Source organism: Cibotium barometz, chromosome 23, assembly GCF_041138505.1.
Source record: "Cibotium barometz isolate CiBa-2024 chromosome 23, ASM4113850v1, whole genome shotgun sequence".
NCBI lineage: Eukaryota > Viridiplantae > Streptophyta > Polypodiopsida > Cyatheales > Cibotiaceae > Cibotium > Cibotium barometz.
The window spans coordinates 24392553-24413178 of record NC_141068.1 but is presented as its reverse complement, the minus strand read 5'-3'; positions in this window follow the sequence as shown (position 1 = coordinate 24413178).

Here is a 20626-nt window from a genome sequence, read left to right as displayed (position 1 = left end):
TGTATAAGCCCACGGTTCGTCATTTTAATCTATAAACTCAACATCTCCTGTGTATGTCACATCTTCTCTTCATGGGTTCCCATCATAATGTGGTCATCCATATATAGGACAATGATCACATATCTACTCTGGTCAAAGAAAATTTATAAATTCGTATTTGTGACGAGCTTTTAGAAATACTAATACTTACAAAAGAAAGCATCTATCCGCTAGTACCATGCCTGAGGAGACTATGTCAGTTCGTATAATGCCATTCCGAGTCTACACACTTTGTTTTCTAAACTAGGTATCACAAACCCAAGTGATTGAACCACATAAACCTCCTCTTGAGATGGCCATTTTGAAATGCCGACTTCACATCCATTTGCAATACTGGCCACTTACCATGAGAGGCCAAGGCTAGTACAATGGTTAATCTAGTTGTGAGAGCGAATGCGTCTTGAAACCCTTTGACTTGTGTAAAACCCTTTTTCCCATGAGCCTTGCCTTGTACTTATTCATTGTACCATCAAACTTGTACTTGGCCTTCCAAACCCACTTGTTGATTCCAACGATTTTAACTTTAAACCGAGCATGCATGAACCGAGCAGAGACAGAAACCGAGCATGCAAAGACCGAGCAAAGCAGTAAAAAAGAGCAACACGAAGAGAAGTGATAGAATTCAACCACTATAGAACCAAAATCACACCTCTTATCTACTCTAATTGTTTATTGAAAACTCTCAAACCTTACTTACAACACCACAACTTGAAGCGACAAAAAAACACTCCATGCATGCTCAAATTTGATAATTAAACCATATGATAGAGATTAAAAGACCCGAGGTTATCAAATTTTTCAAACCAACCCATACAGTACTATAGTCATTGTCTTAACATAACACCAAAAGCTCAATACACTTCACACTCTCTCTTCTCCACACTCATCATCTACAAAACAACATCCCACTCTTCGCCCTTTATTGGTTTTTGTCTTGATTGTATCATAGGAGGCATCCTTGCTCATCTCCCTTGCAACTTCCTCCGTATAACATGGTAGTACACTACAATAAGAATTTTATAAACCGCATTTCATTAACATTTCAAAGAACATGGCAAAAACTCACACACAAAAGCATATCATCCTAGAGTGCATATAATGTCCTAAATAAGTCAATAGTAGTAACCTTGACAAACCATGACAAAACACAAGTCAATAGTAGTAACCATACTAATCAAAAGGGCAGCCATATGCATCATCCACTGGCTCACTCTCTGAAATCTCCTCGTCTAAGCTGGACTGATCTCTAGTACATGCAGAAGGTCCCTCTACCAAAGGTTGTAGAATGCGACCAACAATGTCAGGGTCACTATCAAAAGAATAACAGGGGCGGCCAGATGCAATGCATGCATGCATCAAAGGGGCTATACCCATACCCATCTCCAAAGCCAATCCTCCGGGGGAGGACAAAGAGCCTCTAGAAAGCATCGCACAAATCCGACACTCCGTTGCACACCTGATCTCAAATGTGCCTCCTCGCTAGCCTCCAATACCCTCGCAGTATCTGGCAAATAGTGACGAATGACATGCTGCGAGAACTGCACACCATGATCATGTCGTAATGTGGCACTCCCCTGAAGACGTAAAGAGGCCATGTAGCCTCCTCGACGTCGTAGCATGTACAAGTAGAAGGCATCCATCTGTCGCACAATAATGACAAAAAATAGAGACATGTCACAAACTAATCAAGAACAACAAAGCACCAAGAAAACTAAGTGTACAATAACCATGTCAAATACCTCTACGGCAATACCCTCAATTGTAACCTCATCCATGAAGGCTAAGTCCTCAACTATGAATCTACGGCAATACCCTCAATTGTAACCTCATCCATGAAGGCTAAGTCCTCAACTATGAATCTACGCACAATCTCCAGCTCACACCGCGGGGCATATTTCTCCACCCACGAGGGAGAGTCCCCTGACAAAAAGAAATACATTTTAAACATTGACAATTACCTAACAATCTTTTTCACAAGTACCTAACAATCCTATTTACATATTTCTGACTGAAAGAATAACCTGAAATGGAGGCAAGACAAACAACCCATCCTGAGTCCGCCAAACAAGCTGCTGCCACTCCAAGTCTATGCCAAATATGATCCTCCAACACCTTGTTCCACAATGGAACACCGTCTCGTCCATGCGTAGAGTCCATGGGAAAATCCAAGAGCACAAACCATGCCACCGTCTTTTTCTTTTTCTTATACTCCACCCCCAATTTATTGTTTTTTAAAAAAATGTATGGATCTTTGCATAATCCTCATTCCTAATAGAGGATGCAAAATCCTTACTACCCATAGAAATATAATCTCCACATCCAAATGAAAAGATAGAGCGATCCAAAGAAGCCCCCCCTTGTATGGACAAGAGTGGCACATATTCTTTTTGGGATGGTGGTCTAGGACGTGAGGATGGACCTAAATAATCACGGCAAGTATAATGAATGAACAACAAGCATAACATACAAAACAATTGACTTACGTATATCCATAAAAAGAAGTATACCACTATGAAAGCTACCATGCATACCAACATCGAGTGGTGGTGAATTGTCATCAAACAAAATTTCACGATCTAAAACAAAACAAACAAAGAAACATAAATCTTTATTTTACAAGGAAGGTATATAAAGTATCCAACATAGATAGCTAGCCTTCTCTAAGTTGCATGAGACATGAATATGCAAAGTGAAATAAGTAAAAGTCACATGTACTCTGTGTCTCACTAGTTTGAGCTTGCTTGCCCTTTTGAGCTTGCTTTCCTCTTTGAGCATGCTCACCCCTTTGCGCTTCCTTGCCCCTTATTTGATCACCTTCAAAACCACTTCTTTGTTAGAAAAGTAAAGCTTAAGGAAAGAGAGGAGATAGTTGAGGAAGCCACTTTACCTTGACTTAGACAGCCACCACTTGCACCCTTTCCCTTTGATTTTTGCCATTCCTCAAACTTAGCTTTCTCACTTGGCAATACATGGGGCGAGGGCATGTCAATCCACCAAGGGCATGTCTCAATCTCAAAAGGTGAGAGAGCAATCATATTCTCCCCATACATAGTGGACTCTTTGTTAGTGATATCCACCCATGTTTTACAAGCCTTGGGCAAATCAAAAGCAGCTTGAGGTCTCTCAAGTGCAAAAAATACCTGGAATATTCAAAGATAATTTATCCAAACCAACACAAACTACACACTGCAATGTCAAACAAAAGGCATTAAAATAGAAAACCAACCAATAGAGCAACCGACAAGCGGCTACATCAAGATGGGACTGAATAGGTTGACCCTCTTTTTTTGGACTTTTCTTTAGCACCAGTTTTCTTAATGTTGCCAAAAATATATTTTCTACCCTCGTATCATATGGATGCAAAGTAAACATGAAGAGATGGCTCATCGGGCAAATTAATTGGATGCTGTGTGGTAGCTGCTATTCTTATCTCTTGCTCCAAAGAACGAAGTGCATTCTTTTCTATCATGTCCAGCAAACAGTTCCCTAGACAACCACCTACAATGATAGAAATAATGAAAGGCACGAAAACATGCAAAGCGAAGATAATTTTTTTCTATGAAGCATAGAGATAAATCAAGAAAAGTGAAAAACTCTTACGCTCTGAACTCTGTGTTTGTTGATGGCATACCATGGGTATTGCAAATAGATCTTGAACTCTCAAGCAATCTCAACCAAGTTATCTTTTTCTCCGCACTGACGGAAGAGATTGCTATCAAATTCAACTTTACTATACCCACAATGGTGTCCGTTCCATCAAATTGAAGAGAAAACAAAGTTTCTCTCCATTCCTTGCCAAGGGATGGATTAATAATATTCAAAACCTAATAAATATACCAAAACCATTTCATATTAGTAGGAGACAAACACAACAATAATAATTTTAAACAAATCAAACATTGCAATAATTTTTTCATACGATCAGTGTACTTTCGTCGCAACTCAGTGGAGATCTCCTTTTCTTTTAAAGCCCTCTCCTCTGCACTTAGACCTTTTGTCACTTCAACTAATTTGGTCCTTACTTCCTTTTGAAACTCAACCTACAAAATTTTGGGAAAATCATTGCATACCATACTTTCTAATCCTCTCATAACAAGAGAGAGCCCAAATATATATCTACCTGGTAAACAAGCTGGGCCAAATCCTCTCTAGCCAGCGGATACCATGGGGGTGAAGTCTTTGATTCAAGCTTCTTTTTGGCTTCCAAGGTTTTAGCCACATTAGCAGGTTGCTCTCACAAATAGGATGTCACACTCACAAATATTTGCAGCATTGACCAATGTATCCTTCAGATTTGTGACTATGACTGCATGCTCATTCAAGCTTCCAAAAAAAATAAAAATTTAATGCAGATGCATTTAATGAGAAGGATCACATGCGCATTGTGTTTTGAGAGGAACTTACTCATTCATGCAAAGAAAGCCAGCAACAAGCAAGGAGACTTCACTGAGTCTAGTTGGATCAACAACAGTGCTAAAGACCCTCAAATGCCATTCTTTATCATCTTTATATTTCTTTGTAATGAGCTCCATCCAAGCCACTGTGCGATGGTTCCCCTCCCACACATAGAACATTTTATTGGAAAGAAAAGACAACCCCTTCTTGGTTCTCAACTCATTCTCAAACTCTTTATCTATAGCCTGCCAGTGTGCATCCCATGAAGCCCTCATCTCACTTGTCACCGGAATTGCAACACCCAAAGGGGAGACAATAGAGACAATGAAAATACCCTTCTCTGGATAGTAAGTTTCACCCTCTAAGGCTATTTTGAGTAGCGAAGTGTCGCTTCTCAAACCTCAAACCCTAGGGTATGGAAACATCCTACAAAGGGGAATGGGTGGGCACCTTGAAACATCTAAACCCTGCATTTAGCCAATACATCTCCACCTTTCATAATTTCCACCACCTCATTTTCCCCTTGCTCTTCTTTCTCACTACACATGGACTGCATAGTGCTGCTAGCGGGTTGAGACAATACTTGTTCTTTATGTCTTCTTTTAGAAACCTAGGAAGACATTAATCAAACACAAAACAAACAACATTTGAAACATAGAACTTAGAAACTGGCAAACTCAATATAAGCAACATAAAATATTCCCTAGAAAAAGCATACAAACAAGAACCTGGATAGGAGAGAAATCATCGCCGCCACTCTCATCTGCTGTAGGACTAGATGCACACACTCCTTTCTCCTTGCTCGTTGGTTGAATTCTAAATCATTAGTTCACACAAAAATATTAAGAAATCAAGGCTGCAACAATTGAATGTAAAATCTTACTGTAAGAGACTCGAACTCCCTATGTTTTTTTGCTTGTTGTCTATTTCGTGGAGGCATGATTATTCCCTAACATTTCAGAAAATTAAGATCATGGCCACAAAATGGCCATGAGGTAATCAAGATCATGGTCATTGTGGCAAGCATCCTAAACTCCTCTACTCACTCCTATTAAATTTACCTATCATAAGATTGGTGGCAAGGGGCTAAGGTCTCATTGTCTGTGGCCTTAGCAACTTGCCACCAAGGGCAAGAAAGCCCATACGCTGGCAATAAGGAAACCAATGCCTTGGTATTTTGTGCTTGTATTTTGTGCTTGGCCAATGCATAAATTTGCAAGTAAAATTGAAACTAGACATTGAATATCCGCGTGGTTTTTGTTGCTAGTAAACAGATGAGGCAACCCACAATGAGTATGAACATCAAACTCTTCACTTACATCAACAAGAGAGAGATGCATGTGAGGCTCCATAAGGATAGCTATACGTGATGCAGGCGAGGCTCAAACCAAGCACAGGGTCTTAGCTCCTTCCCACCATGCATGTGAGGCTCCATAAGGATAGCTATACGTGATGCAGGCGAGGCTCAAACCAAGCACAGGGTCTTAGCTCCTTCCCACCAACAAGGGGGCAAGAAAGCCCATACGCTGGCGTATGGGCTTTCTTGCCCTTGGTGGGGCTTATTGCCACCCACACATGCCCATGGATGCCCTCTACTGCTGGACACGCACACACAGGCACATGCCCATGGATGCCCTCTACTGCTAGACACACACACACACAGGCACACCCCTGCACACTCGCAGCCCCTGCGCACTCGCACTCGCAGTCTGATGGACCCCCACGCTACATAACCTTAGTTGATTACTCAGACCTTAGCTCCTTGGTTAATTACTAAGACCTTAGCCCCTTGCCACCAAGGGCAAGAAAGCCCATACGCCAGCGTATGGGCTTTCTTGCCCTTGGTGGGGCTTATTGCCACCCACACATGCCCATGGATGCCCTCTGCCTGGACACGCACACACACAGGCACACCCCTGTGCACTCGCAGCCCCTGCGCACTCGCACTCGCACTCGCAGTCTGATGGACCCCCACGCTACATAACCTTAGTTGATTACTCAGACCTTAGCTCCTTAGTTAATTACTAAGACCTTAGCCCCTTGCCACCAAGGGCAAGAAAGCCCATAGTGCATAACAGAGAGAAGAAGGGGCCGCAAAGAGCAGCTCACCTGGCAGTGCAGAAGGGGTTCGCGGCAGTGCAAGATACCTTCGCGAAAGAGGAAGCCGGTTTTGTTGAGCAGCACTGCAGCAACAACCGGGGTGCGAAGACAAACGAAGAGAGCAAACAGAGGCTTGGCGGAGGCGAAAGAAGAAGAGCAGAGCTCGAGACGACCTCGCAGTTTTGAGAATATATTATATAAAAATAAATACATATATAAATAGAGATTGGTATATATTATGTATTATTTATATATTATGTATTATTTATATATGTATTTATTTTTATTTATATATTATGCATTGAAATGCTATGAATTGATTGTACAAGCATATATTAGTGGAGATATAGTCATTAAATGCATCGTAATCATTCTTCAGTTATTTGAAAAAGACATATACTAGTGGTGCAAATATTCGGTTTTAAATGCAATCATATCTGGAAAATATCAGTACTCATATCTCGAAAAGGGAGAATGATGTTGGCCTTCTTGATATATTTTCAGACATTTGTCAATAGCTGCATTTCGCAAGCAGAATGGTGCACGTCATTGATATTCTTTGCTTTGGCTCTTTGAAAATTTTATCCGTCTGTTTTGATTCAGAAGATGTTATTTTGACACAGAGAGAGAGCTTCAAGAGTACTTCTCCTTAGGTAATAATAACTTATCAATGGAGAATCAAAGCAGTGTAGTGCCTAGGATAAAGCTAGCTGATGGTGTTTATGCATTTAAACTTACTGCAACAATGCCAAGGGAATGCACTGTGTCTACTTTATCTCTACATTCCAAGGATGTTGTACATGGTAGAGATGATGGTGGGCATATATTCTCATCAGTAAAAAATCCCTCTTTTTCTTGTTTGGGAACTCCATCAATCCTTGAACCCTGTCTATCTAGTTTAGGGACACCCATAGAAAATAAAGTTCTCAACAGTATCTTGTCTCTGATTAGACGATTGCCTGTTAACGACACTCTTCTCAATGCTTTAATGAATGCATCTGAAGTTAGGAAAAATGATGAACTTCCATCACAGTACGATGGGGATATTGTTTTTGAGCTCCCTATTGCACCACAAGGTAAGCCAATGGCTGGGATGGAGCAAAGATATGATGGTCATGTTGTGTGGGTGGAGTATAATACATGTACAAAGGAATGTTTTGATGGTGTTGTTAGGCGTAGTGCTTGTGGGGGGCATCTAAGATGTTGTAATGTGGAGTGCCCATATTATGAGCGGACGAAGGGAAGCAATCAATCTCAATGGAAGGGAAAACTTAAACAGGTGCCCAGAATTAGGTTTTTAAGTTCTGAAACCGGCACTTTCGTTTGTCGACATTGCTCTACTTTACCAGAATGCTTGGCTGTGTGTGAGTCTTCTATTTATTATTGCTACCCTACAGATAGAACTACTACAACAAGATGTGTCATACATCAAGGTAGTCACTTTATGGGGTGTCAAAAACAAATGAGACTTTTGTGCATACTTTGGTGTAAGATAGAGCTTCCCATGACCTTTTTGCAAAGTGTAAAAAGGTTGAGAGACAGGTGTAGCTCAAGATATAATTATGGACATACTCTTTGATGACACTGATATCACTCCTGATATGGGAGATTTGGGGGTCGAGCAGCTTCTGGAAAGAGTTACACCTCTTGTACAAAGAAAAAGGTTAGGTCTAAACTTTGTTTACATTTTTTTGAAACTCACATGTTGGAATGGTTGACTTTTGGTATTTGATTAGGATTCAGAGATCCATGGATATTGCCCGTCAAAATGTGAAGGGATGGGTTCTTGGGCTCAAAGCATTACTGGATCTTAAGGAGAAAACAAATAGGCGATACCCTTTCTTTCATAGCCTCTTATTTCCAAACCAGCTGGCAAGCAATGTGGAGCCTCATGTATTTAAGATCATGTATTTAAGATGTCCTCTGTGGGTCCTGGAAGTGGGATCGACTTGGTTAATCAAATGAGGCCGGGTGGACCATTAGAGAAACAATTTGTCCACTTTGATCATGTGCACAGGACAAGTGGCTGGACCACAATGAGTGCACATGTTTATCACCCTTTTGTCAGAGAATTGCTTACAATTGCAGTAGGTGAGTTCAAGGTGGAGAATACAAATGCACAGGTTTTATTTTGGACTTTGATGAATGAAAGGTTGCAGCAATGTGGATTTGAGAGTGCAGAGTTTGCAGGTTTCATGGCTGATGAGGCACAAGCAAATTGGCTTGCAGTGCATACTGTTTTCAATAAAGGTAAAAGGAATGTGATGATGTTCAAGGAACGCTCGTGTTCTTTTCACTGGGAAAAGAGTATGCTGGAACATACACGAATTTGTATCAAACCACAATTTCAAGAAGACCATAAGGATTTGTGTCGACGGTGGAGAGATGCACCAAGTGAAGTGTCAGCCGCATCAGAGGACAAACTTGTTACTTTTCGGAGTTTGGGACATGCGCATGAGACAGAGCTACATTCATTGGAGACATGGTTATCTTGGTGGGAGGTGTGGGGATTTCACTGGGCAAAATGGATATTGACACAAGGGGGTGGAGGTCCATTTGTGCCTATGGTTAATCTCTTAGAGTCTAAGCATGCATCCATGCGAGCAGCTTTGGGATACGCTCAACAAGTTAGCTTGTTCTCTGCTTCAGCTGACTGTAGACCTTGCCATGTCAGTCTTGCAAAGTGCCCATTATAAGGCCTACTTGACAGGAAGACATGAGGGGTCTGGGCCGGGTTTAAATCAAATTAAGAAAAGATTTATGTCCGCAGACAAAGGCGTTCGAGCAAAAAAAAATCTTGTGGACCTTGCATCAACAGTGTTGGAGGAACAAGATATTGTTGCTCCAGATGTTCAGAGGACAGTCTTGAAAAGTGTGATGCGCAAGAGAAGAAAAATGGATGCAAAAATTATACTTGATACATATAGTCATCGGCCAGAATATGAGAACGTTACTATTCATGTTCCAAGACCAAAAGGGGGTGCTTCATACATTCATGGGACCCCAAAAGAGAGTGAGGTTGATGTGAAAGAATGGGCTATCCGGAGAACACCACCCAAATGTCAATCTACATGCTGGGGTATTTTGGAAGGGAGAGCCAAACGCTGTGGAGCTTTTGTTCTTGACAAGAAGGAAGGGCCACTGAAGGGTATTCCTGCACCTTGCTTCAAAGGACGTCGACAGTATAAGGATAAGGAGAGTTGGCAGATGTTCTACTTTTGTCCATCGAGTGTAATTCATTCAGCTAGAGTGGATGAGCAGATTTAGAAGTCTTGTGGGCCAGCTCCTCTTCTTTGGAAGGTTGCTAGAGGCACATGTTTGTCTGCGGAAGAGACAACCAAACTCATCAACGTGGGTTTTATTTTGGAGGGTGTAAAACACAGTGTTTCCACTATTCAGACAACACCATGCAATGTTCGCCCAATGAGCAGAGGTGATGGCCGCATTGTAAGATGGAAGGAGAAGATAAGCAAGGCAAGCCAAGATTGCATCAACAGAGCACTTATAATGGAAGGAGAGGTAGTGCGGGAGATAGTTGTCAGTCAAGCAGAGTCACACATTTTTTGGATTTCAACAACTGATTCAAAGAAATCTGGAATCTCCTTTGCGGTTAATGTATGCGAATTTCCAAGGTGCTCTTGTCCAGAGTTTGCTTTGAGGGATCTGAAAAAAGAGTCGTACGTGCCATGTGAGCATATATATTTTGTGTTCATTAGGGTGTTTGGTTTGCAACCTGCAAAATAAACAAATTTATGCACCAAGCTGCAATTACAAAGTTAGAGCTTAGTCAAGCACTCTCGGGACACCGCAATATTCCTTCTACTAGTGTTATATAGAAGGAATGTATAAGGGATGTTTGGCATTTGGTTGGATTTTTTGATCCATTGCGGAAATGCGGAAATTGCAGGGAAGCAAGAAATTATGTAAAGCAAGAAATTAGGTTTGCGCCATAGATAAGTCAGTAACTTTTGGGACATCTGTAATTTCTTCTTCTAGTGTCTTATAGATGGTTATATGTTGTCATTCCTTTTTTGGTTCATTAAAACAGAGTCGCATTTTGAATTATGTTTGCGCTTTCTTGATTGAGACAATATAAGTTTCTTTTGCTAATATCAATAAGTTGTTGCTATGTTGTAAGTTGTTGCTGTGTTGTTCTTGTGAGGGAGAATTCCATTACTAGGCTTGTGTATGCACTTTCTTTGAGAATCTAAAACTTTAAGATATGACTACGAGTTCTAAATGACACTGTCAAAACAGCTTGCTCGGTCTCTTGCCGCTCGGTTTGGGTCCTCGCTCGGTTTTTCCATGCTCGGTTTTTGGTAATCCTCATTCCAACAACCTTCCATTTTGTAGGATAATCCACAAGATCCCAAGTGTGGTTTCTCATAATTGAGTTATACTCTGATTGCATTTCCCCCTCCAGTTTGGATATGCTAATGTTTCCTCCAAGTTGGCTAGCTCTCCTGTACTTTCATTACCTCATCCACCACCAGCAAGGCCATATTGATAATGTGAGTGGAGTCCCTCTTTTGCTCATCTATTCTCTTGGATATGCAAACTACTACTGACTCCTTTTGTGGTATGTTGTAGGCTTCTCTTCTTCATTATCTAATGAATCCACCTCTTGTGGAGGAGGATTTTTTCTATTAGTGGTGGCTATGTTGATGGGCTATTTTTTCATCAAAGGATAGTGTGGATGGAGCCTTCTCCTCCACACCGGATGAGGTTGTTCCTCAAAAACCTTATCATGTTGACAATTATCTTCTTTGGCTCCAGGTCATATAGTCACTGAACCCTTTGACTCTATACTATTGTTGAAATATACAAGTGAATGGGTGTGTGTGCGAGAATAAGCCCTTAGCAAGAGGCTGTAAAAGAGAGTCTATAAATGAGTGGGTAGCAGTGAAAAGGTGAGAGGAATCTACAGGGAGGAGAATAAAGGGTAGCATGAGAAGATCTAGCATGTGTGGAGATATTCTGGGAAAAGTGAAGAGGTGGAGAGAATCAAGCAAAAGAGGTGGAGTGAATCAAGGATGAGGTGTCCCCCCCAGATGTAGGAGAGGTGGCACAAATCAAGGAGAAATCAGTGGGATTAGATGCTTGGCATCTTGTGGATGTAAACACTATAAATTGAGGCATTTGCCTAATGAGTATTTGCTAGTTTTTGAGTATCCATGCCTACATTAAGCTATCAGTTAATTGCTCACTAATCTTGTCTTAATCATCATCTAATCACTTGTTAATGATGTTGATTCTTGAATTTGATCCACCATAGCTCATCACTTTGCTTGCATTTTAACTTGGTATCAGAGCCTAGCTTAGGATCCATCCAATTTATGAGCTTATTTATCTTGCTAATCACCCTATTAATTAAGATTAAGAGATAATCAAATTTTTAAGCTCTTTTTAACTAAACCCCTGCGCCCCCAGCTGGTGGAGGACCTTGATCTCCCTCTAGCCTCAACATTAGGCAAAGAGGTCTTAGGCACACATAGCCAACTCATCCACGCTCTATCCCATCGCGTCAGATCATCAAATCGCTCCTGATTTTTATCGATTTGTAGGCGCCAGAGTTCTGAAGCAATTTACAGATCTTGTCTCTTGTAAATGGAATTGGTCTAATTCCTCTCGGCCCCCAGGGTTTTCAAGAGTGCTCTACAAGCCTATCACCTCAAAATCCATAAATTCTTCAAGGAGAAGTGGAATCAAGCTCTGCATCAAATCTGCAAGTGACTTTGGTAAAACAGAGATTAAGCATTCAATGTTTGGTCAAATCTTTTGCTTCTTGGCTCAAGATCCTCTACTAGACTAACTGCTATTAATGCCTTTGAAAGGATTTGAGCTCATTTGAACTCTAAGGAACCAGATCTAGCCTCCCCACACACTCTGATTTTTGTACACAAAACAGGGGATTATTTCACTAATCAATGATTAATCAACATTAATCACTGAATTTTGATGCAATTGAGGGTTCAAATTACCATTGGGTATCTGATACACATCCCTATCACTTTAGATGGCAATTCGGAGATGGTTTGATATTCCAACCATTCAGTACAGATCAGCTACACTTGGCTTTATTAATTTTTAGTAAATTTATGCTGATAAATCTGTTGTAATCATCATTTAACACCAAATTTGAGTTGTAAAAGGGTAGACACTGCCCTTGAATCTTGAATTGGATCAAGAGGTAAGACCCTCTTCACATCATCTTCATGAGCACGGCAGAAGAAATAGCCAAATTTAATGGGGAGCAGTTTCATACATGGCAAACAAAGACCATGTATCATGAGGAAAAATCTGTGGGGGCTAGTTGAGGGAAGAGATGAATGCCCAGAGGTGATTGGGGAGAATGAGTGGAAGAGCAGGAATGAGTGGAAGAGCAGGAATGAGAAAGCATTAGGACTCACTGCACTCAGTTGGTAAATGATGAAATCATTCACCACATCACAGGGATACAACGGGCTAAAGATGCATGGGATGAACTCAATAAATTATTTGGCACTCAAGCAAAAAATTCAAAAATAAATCTGCTAATGCAATTCTACAAACTTGAGATGAAGGAAAGTGAACCTCTAACCACACACTTGAACAAATACAAAAGCATTAAGCAACAATTGGTAGCCCCATTGGTGAGAAGGTAGAGGATGATGAGGCACTAGTAGTGCTTCTGAAGAGTGCGGACAAAGGAGAATATGAAAACATTGTGGCAACCTTAAAGAATGTACTAGAATTGAAGCTACATGAGATAGAAGGAGCTCTACAAGAGCAAGAGACCAAGGTCAAAGAGAGGAAAGGGGTGGACCCAACAACTGGAGACAACAACTGGAGAGGAAAAAGCATTCTACACTCGAGGAGGATTCTCACGAGGAGGAGGAGGAGGAAGAGGCAGGGGAGGAGGAAGGACCTTCACTTGCCACAACTGTGGGAAGCCAGGACACATGGCAAGAGACTGCCTACAGCAAACCCAGTGAAGAAGGATCGACATCGGCAAACTTCATGGAGACTCCTAAGGAAGTGAGTCAAATCATCTTTTCTGAGAGAGAAAGAGAGAGAAACCCCACAACCCAATGTAACCTACCCCAACAAAGTAAAACCACCTCTGAGCCACCGATGATGTAGGCCATGTGGTAGATGTATGTGTGAGCACTTTAGTCAAGGTCATGGGCACTTATAGTAAGCCTTGGACACACACATAGAGAGAGAGAGAGTGTGTGTGTCAAGGACTATGAGTTAGGGACTTGAGGCACTAGTCGCGGGCTACCAAAAGTAAGAGGGAAACTTGGTATAAGGTCTAGGTGTGCTAGGATTATTCACTTGAGAGGAGGTGTTGAAATATACAAGTGAATGGGTGTGTGTGGTGTCGGAACAAGCCCTTAGCAAGAGGCTGTAAAAGAGAGTCTGTAAATGAGTGGGTAGCAGTGAAAAGGTGAGAGGAATCTACTGGGAGAGAATAAAGGGTAGCATGAGAAGATCTAGCATGTGTGGAGATATTCTGGGAAAAGTGAAGAGGTGGAGAGAATCAATCAAAAGAGGTGGAGTGAATCAAGGATGAGGTGTCTCCCCCAGATGTAGGGGAGGTGGCACAAATCAAGGAGAAATCAGTGGGATTAGATGCTTGGCATCTTGTGGATGTAAACACTATAAATTGAGGCATTCGCCTAATGAGTATTTGCTGGTTTTTGAGTATCCATGCCTACATTAAGCTATCAGTTAATTTCTCACTAATCCCATCTCAATCATCATCTAATCACTTGCTAATAATGTTGATTCTTGCATTTGATCCACCATAGCTCATCACTTTGCTTGCATTTTAACTACTATATCCTAAGAAGATACACTTCTTGGTCTTGGAATCCCACTTAGTTTTGGATGAGTTTGGAACATGGACAAATGTCTTTGTTATGATCTTTTCTAGAATAACACCCAAATGTCTTTGTTATGATCTTTTCTAGAATAACACCCAAATGTCTTTGTTAGGATCATTACTCTAAGTAAACTTAAATTAAAAGTCTTTGTTAAGATCTTTTCTGCAATCACACCCAAATGTCTTTGTTAGGATCTTTACTCCAAGTAAACTTAACTTAAAAGTCTTTGTTAAGATCTTTTTTACAATCAAACCCAAATGTCTTTGTTAGGATCTTTACTCCAAGTAAACTTAAATTAAATGTTAGCATGATGGCATATAATACACAAGCAAAGATTAACTCAAAATCATAGGCAAGGTAGGAAATACACATCCAAAACAAAAGCAAAAGCATTGAGCTATAATAAAGTACACATTCATATTTAGACTTTTGCACATATAAATAACCTTTGCCCTTAAATCTTCTTAGGTTTGTGTAAACTTATGGCTAAAATAATGCACACATGAACATTTTAATAACATAGGGCTATCCAAATAGCATATTAACTAAATACTCCAATGACATTGCATGGTCACAAAATAATATATTTGATATTTGAATCTTAGCCTTCACACCACTGCGGCCTAATCCATCATCCATGTGACACCTCAATCATGGCACCTTCGTATTCTGCGACACCTTTGTCAGTACCTTGCGTAGCTCATAACCTAAAACTCACAAACATAACCCACGCCAGTTAAATGATTAATTGAAGTCACATCAATCAATCCTAATGATATCACGAGAAATAGGCACAACATAATAAAAAAACAACAACAAATAACCAAAATGTCAGCATAAACATATGTGAGTCCACCCACTCATGGAAATCCATCCACCACTGATCGTTTATCCGATATCAAAATAATATACGTGCCCACTAGCACAATTCACATGGGAATCCCCATCAAGAACTTAAAATCTACCCCCATTAAACTCATGGATGGACAATTCATAACATTCCCTCTTACTTGGGTTGCAACTATCCAAGGTTGCATATTTGCAGGAGCGAACGACTTCATATTGAATGTGGAAGATGGGATCTTGTATTTCAAAAGAGAGGTATCCTCAAAATCTAATCACGTAATTGTATATGAAATAGTTCTAAGTGTCCCATACCATGAAGGCACAATCCATATACAAAAACTTGTTGGTACAAGATAAGGTCTAATAGGTCTAAGTGTCCCATACCACAAAGGTACAATCCACAAACAAACCACATACAAAAACTTGTTGATAAGAGATATAAATATGTTTAGTGTATTCACATGAAATTAATTTAAGTGTCCCATCCAGATTAACTCCATATAAAAGACTCATTAAGAAAATAAGTTTGAGATAGAGAAGCCACTTTCCCTTGAAATTTATATCCCAACATAAATTTTCCTTTTCTTTAAACTAATGACAATTTTAAATTTGAACTTGTTACTAAGAAATTCTTCAATTAAAGTCAATGCTGGAAATAAATCATTTTAGAATGCTAAAATGAAGAAATATTACCAGTTGTGTTTGTAGATCTTCTTATAGGGGTTGAGATAGTTTTTTCTTAAATTAGACAAGCTTGGTTGACTTGTGTTGAATGTCAATACTTGAATTCAAAAGTTATAACTTCTCTCTAAGTATTTATAATTCTTGAATTTCTAAACTTTTACTATTCTTACAAAATTAAGAGTTTAAATGCTTTGATTTTGAATTTGAACTTCAGAAATAATCAATACTTGCCAAGGGTAATAATCTTTTATATCTTTTTCTCAAAATTAAGAGTTTAAATGCTTTGATTTTGAATTTGAACTTCAGAAATAATCACTAAACAAGTCTTGGATCTTCTGTGATCTTATATGTACTAAATTGTAGGTGCCAAACATAATGTTTATAATACTTGGGAAGCAAATTTGGAGGAATAGTGGACTTAGAAAACTTGTTTTAGGTCAACCTGTTGAAATCTTGGTCAACTTAATAGTATTCAGCCTTGCCTCAAATTAGTAATAGCTTAAATAAAAGGTTTTGGTATAATGTCTTTTCTTCGTCTCAAAAATTTAGTATTACCAAACTTGGAATAGTACTAACAACCATGGGTAAATATTCATTCTTAAATGACTCTATGTAGTTCATTCTTGCCACAAAATTTGATTGCTCTTGGAATTGAATAATCGTTCTAAAAGTTGAGCTCATGAGAAGAGAAGCTTGAATTTGAGAAAATCATTTACTTGATAAATTTTGGTTTTTAAGCTATATTGGTATCTATACTTGAGAAATAACTTACATAAAAGTTGTCTCTATCACTTGGTCATCACACTTGTTGTATAAACTTCCATTTTTCCCATCTCTATCACTTGGTCATCACACTTGGTGTATAAACTTCCATTGTTCCCCTCTTTCACTGGCCCACTAATTAAAAACTGCCCCAAATTGTCTCATCTTTGATAAATAAAATAGAGTTATATTTTTTTTTAAACTAAAATTTTGCCTTAAGCTTCTATAGAACTCGCACACTTGAGTAATTTGATTTGAGTCTTGTTCTTGGTATATTATTCATTAGGAATTCAATTTGACTTAATGAGTTGCTCTAGAGTCTTGATATTGATGCAGTGAATATAAGCTTGCTTAGTATTTACCTTAATATTATGGTGGTCAGAGTATACTTTTCTTACATGCTTCAACTTTGAATCTTTGGCTACCAATATATAGGGATGCTAAAATCTTCTTAGAGTCTTTGATAGACTAGGGTTCTTATTGACTTTCTAGGTTCTACTAGATTTATCTTGTTTAATTATTTAAAAATTCAAAGTACAACAAATGTAATAATTAATGTAAATTAATTACAAAAATTATTGAGAGAAATTTGTACTTACGTTCACCACCATTAGATAGTGTGTTGTCGGTGTTACCCTCTTGCTTGATATGACTTCCGTTAGTTGCACATTTGGTCATAATCTTGTTCTTCTTATTTGTCAGGAAATCCCTAGCAAAACGTCCTTGCTTGCAACACCTAAAACATTTAATGACATGCTGCTTGGGTTCAATGTTGTTAGTCGGACTTGGTTTGTTAAGTTTCTTAACATTTTCATCTTTCTTTGATCTATTTTTTTCTTCTCCTATACAAATGGTGCAAGATTTTCTTCTCAAAATCCTCCCATGACTTTCATTCTTCAAACAAGAATGCACGAAGAGAAACGAAGTGGCCTTGAATAGTAAGACACTGTGGAATGTCACCCATATTTGAAATTTAAAAGAGAACATTAAAAAATAGTAAGAGTAGAAAAAAAAATATCTTGTATAGAATTTTGAAAATGATAAAAAAATACCATAACTTGAACTGATTTCCTTGTCAAAGGGCCACTTAAAACTTTGAACAACAGAGAACTTCAAAATTGGGTTAGAATACACGTGATAATTTTATGAACTTTTTGGAAACAATAAAACTAGAAGAATCTCACACAAATAAACAGGAAGACAGTGTCCCTAAATGATCAACAAATTTTCTGTGTTGTTTGGGGGTTGAATGGATTAATTCCATAACTTTTAGTGAACTATTTGGAAGTTTTCTAGGTCTGTGAAGAAATCCCATTATTATACATGGACTTTGTGTGTTAAGAGAGTAATGTAAGGCGACTCTTTTTTTAAAAAGAAAGTAAGAGGTTTTATTTTTTTCCTTTCTTTTTTTTTGAAAATTTGAGAGATTTTTCCCATGAGTTTTTTTTTTTGAAACCCCTCTAGTAACAATTTTCTCTATAAAAAATAGAAGTTGTATATGAGGCTTTTGTTGATGCTTTTGTTTTTTTTTAGTGTTGAAATCCTTTGTTTAAGGCCACCCATGGGCCTTTGTTTAAGGCTTTAGAAGCCTTGTAACTAAGCTTTTATTAAGCCTTTTTACCATAAGGCTTTAAAGCTTTTAAAGCTTAAATCACAAGCTTTACGACGACTAAGCATGAGAAAACCCCGCTGTCTGTGAGGAAGCACAATTACTATTGTGTCACCTTGTTCTAAGGGAGAATAAACTTTATGAAAGTTGATTTGGAAAATGTGGGGGATTGGACAAAACCTTTTTTAATGAAGAAGGCGTGGTTTTCTTGAAGTGTTAGGTGGTTCTGCACATGGTCAAGAGGTTTTTGAAGCTTTTAAAGACTTTAAACTTTTATCTATGGCTTTAACCATTGTCTATAGCCTTTACACCCCATAAAAGCCTTACAACCTACTTACTTACTTGAGCTTCCACTTGGCTAACCTTCACTTGAGAGTGATCCCATGCTCTTGGATGTTGATATGTACCCAATTACAAACTTTGAATGCTTTTACAAATATTTACATGCTCTTGACAAAATTTTGCACAGAAACCATATAATGTAAACACTTGTAAAATTAGATTATTGACCTTCTAGAAAATTTCCCAAAAAATGAGTTTTATTTTCCAAGGTATACCCTCCTTGTTGTACTTGGCCTTTGCTCTAATCTCTAAGTAAAACTCAAATAAAAACGAGCAAGAAGGCATATAATAAACAAGCATAGATTAACTTTCAAAACCATAGACAAGGTAGGAAACACTCATCCAAAATACAGGCAAAAGCATTGGGTGCAATCTTCCCTCCCCAATGTGAGTGGCTCCTTTCTTGAGACGTAGGTATTTTTAATGTATTTCCAAAATAGGCCCTTGAGCCAATAATAGAGCACACATCTATATTTGGACCTTTACACACATAAATAACCATTGTCCTCAAACCCTTCTTAGGTTTGTGCAAACTTATAGCTAAAATAATTGAACTTGTGTACACACACGCACATTATAATAGCGCCACGCTATGCAAATAGCATATGAATTAAATACTCAGTGATATCACATGGTCACAAAATATTATGTTTGATACTTAGATCTCAGCCTTCATATCACTACCCAATCCATCATCCATGTGACACCTCAATCAGTACCCTCACATTTTGCAACAACTCTGTAGTGGTACCCTCACATCTCATAACCTAAAACTCATAAACATAACCCACGTCAGTTAAAAACAATCAGTCGAAGTCACATCAATCAATCCCAAAACGAGATCATGAGAAATAGGCGCAACATAATCCAAACGATCAATTGAAATCACACCAATCAATCCCAATGAATAGCACAACATATAATAAAAATATACAATACCAAATAGCCAAAATGTAAACATAAACACATGGGAGTCCACCCACTCATGGAAATCCATCCACCAACTTTATATTGAATTGTGATTCCTTTTTGCCTTGGAGAGCATAGAACAACGAAGATGAGCCCCAGGGCTTCCCTTTCTATTGTATTGTAATTTCTTTTTAACCTTTGAGAGCATTCTTCCTGGCTCTCTCGGTTGGCAAACTGTGTCCTCCCTACAATGGTTCTCTGCAGTTCGTTCATTTCCTTGTGTGATGGAGATTGTATCCTTCTCCTAATTCTGCTTGCCATGGCCTTCCCAATAGCATCAGATAAGAGCACAATATGGACTCCATCCTTGGTACTACAAATGTCACAGTAAACTTGCATCCTGTTACCATCATCTGCTCGTCGGTGGATGATCATCACCCATTGCCACTGTAAGGGCAGGGGCTCTCTTCTTTCCACTGTATCAATGTTGTGTTGTGTGGCTCCATGCCGTATAGATTTTCCACAGTTGTGCACCCTTCCTTGCTGTAACTCTCAGACAAACTTTCGCATCCATGAGAGCAGCCCCTCCTTGACATTAGTGCACAATGCCATCTCTTCCAAGGAGAACAACCTTCGGCAGGTGTGAGTACTAGGTTTTCCCAATTATAGGTGGCGCATTGGCCAATTTTGTAGAGGACCATTCATCCCATATCCTAGTTGTAGTGGCCCAAATGGACCAAATAGTGAAAGAAGAAGGGTCTTTCCTTGCTTACCTACTTCTTCAGACCATCAACTAGGGGACTTAATTTGGGACGATCATCCCCCAATGTCCCCTGCCCGCCCGCCCGCCCGCCCGCCCCCACCTCTCTTCCTACCCCCTTTTCCATGTAGAATCCCTCCGAGAGTACCCATGCAGCAATGCCAAGTTGCCTTCCTTTGCACCCAGAGGATTTCCACCCACTTCCTCACCCAAGAGAACTCTGGCTTAATTTGGGACTCTCTCTCTCTCTCTCTCTCTCTCTCTCTCTCAAACTGGCCAACCACCAATGGAGGGAGTCCTCTACAATTACTT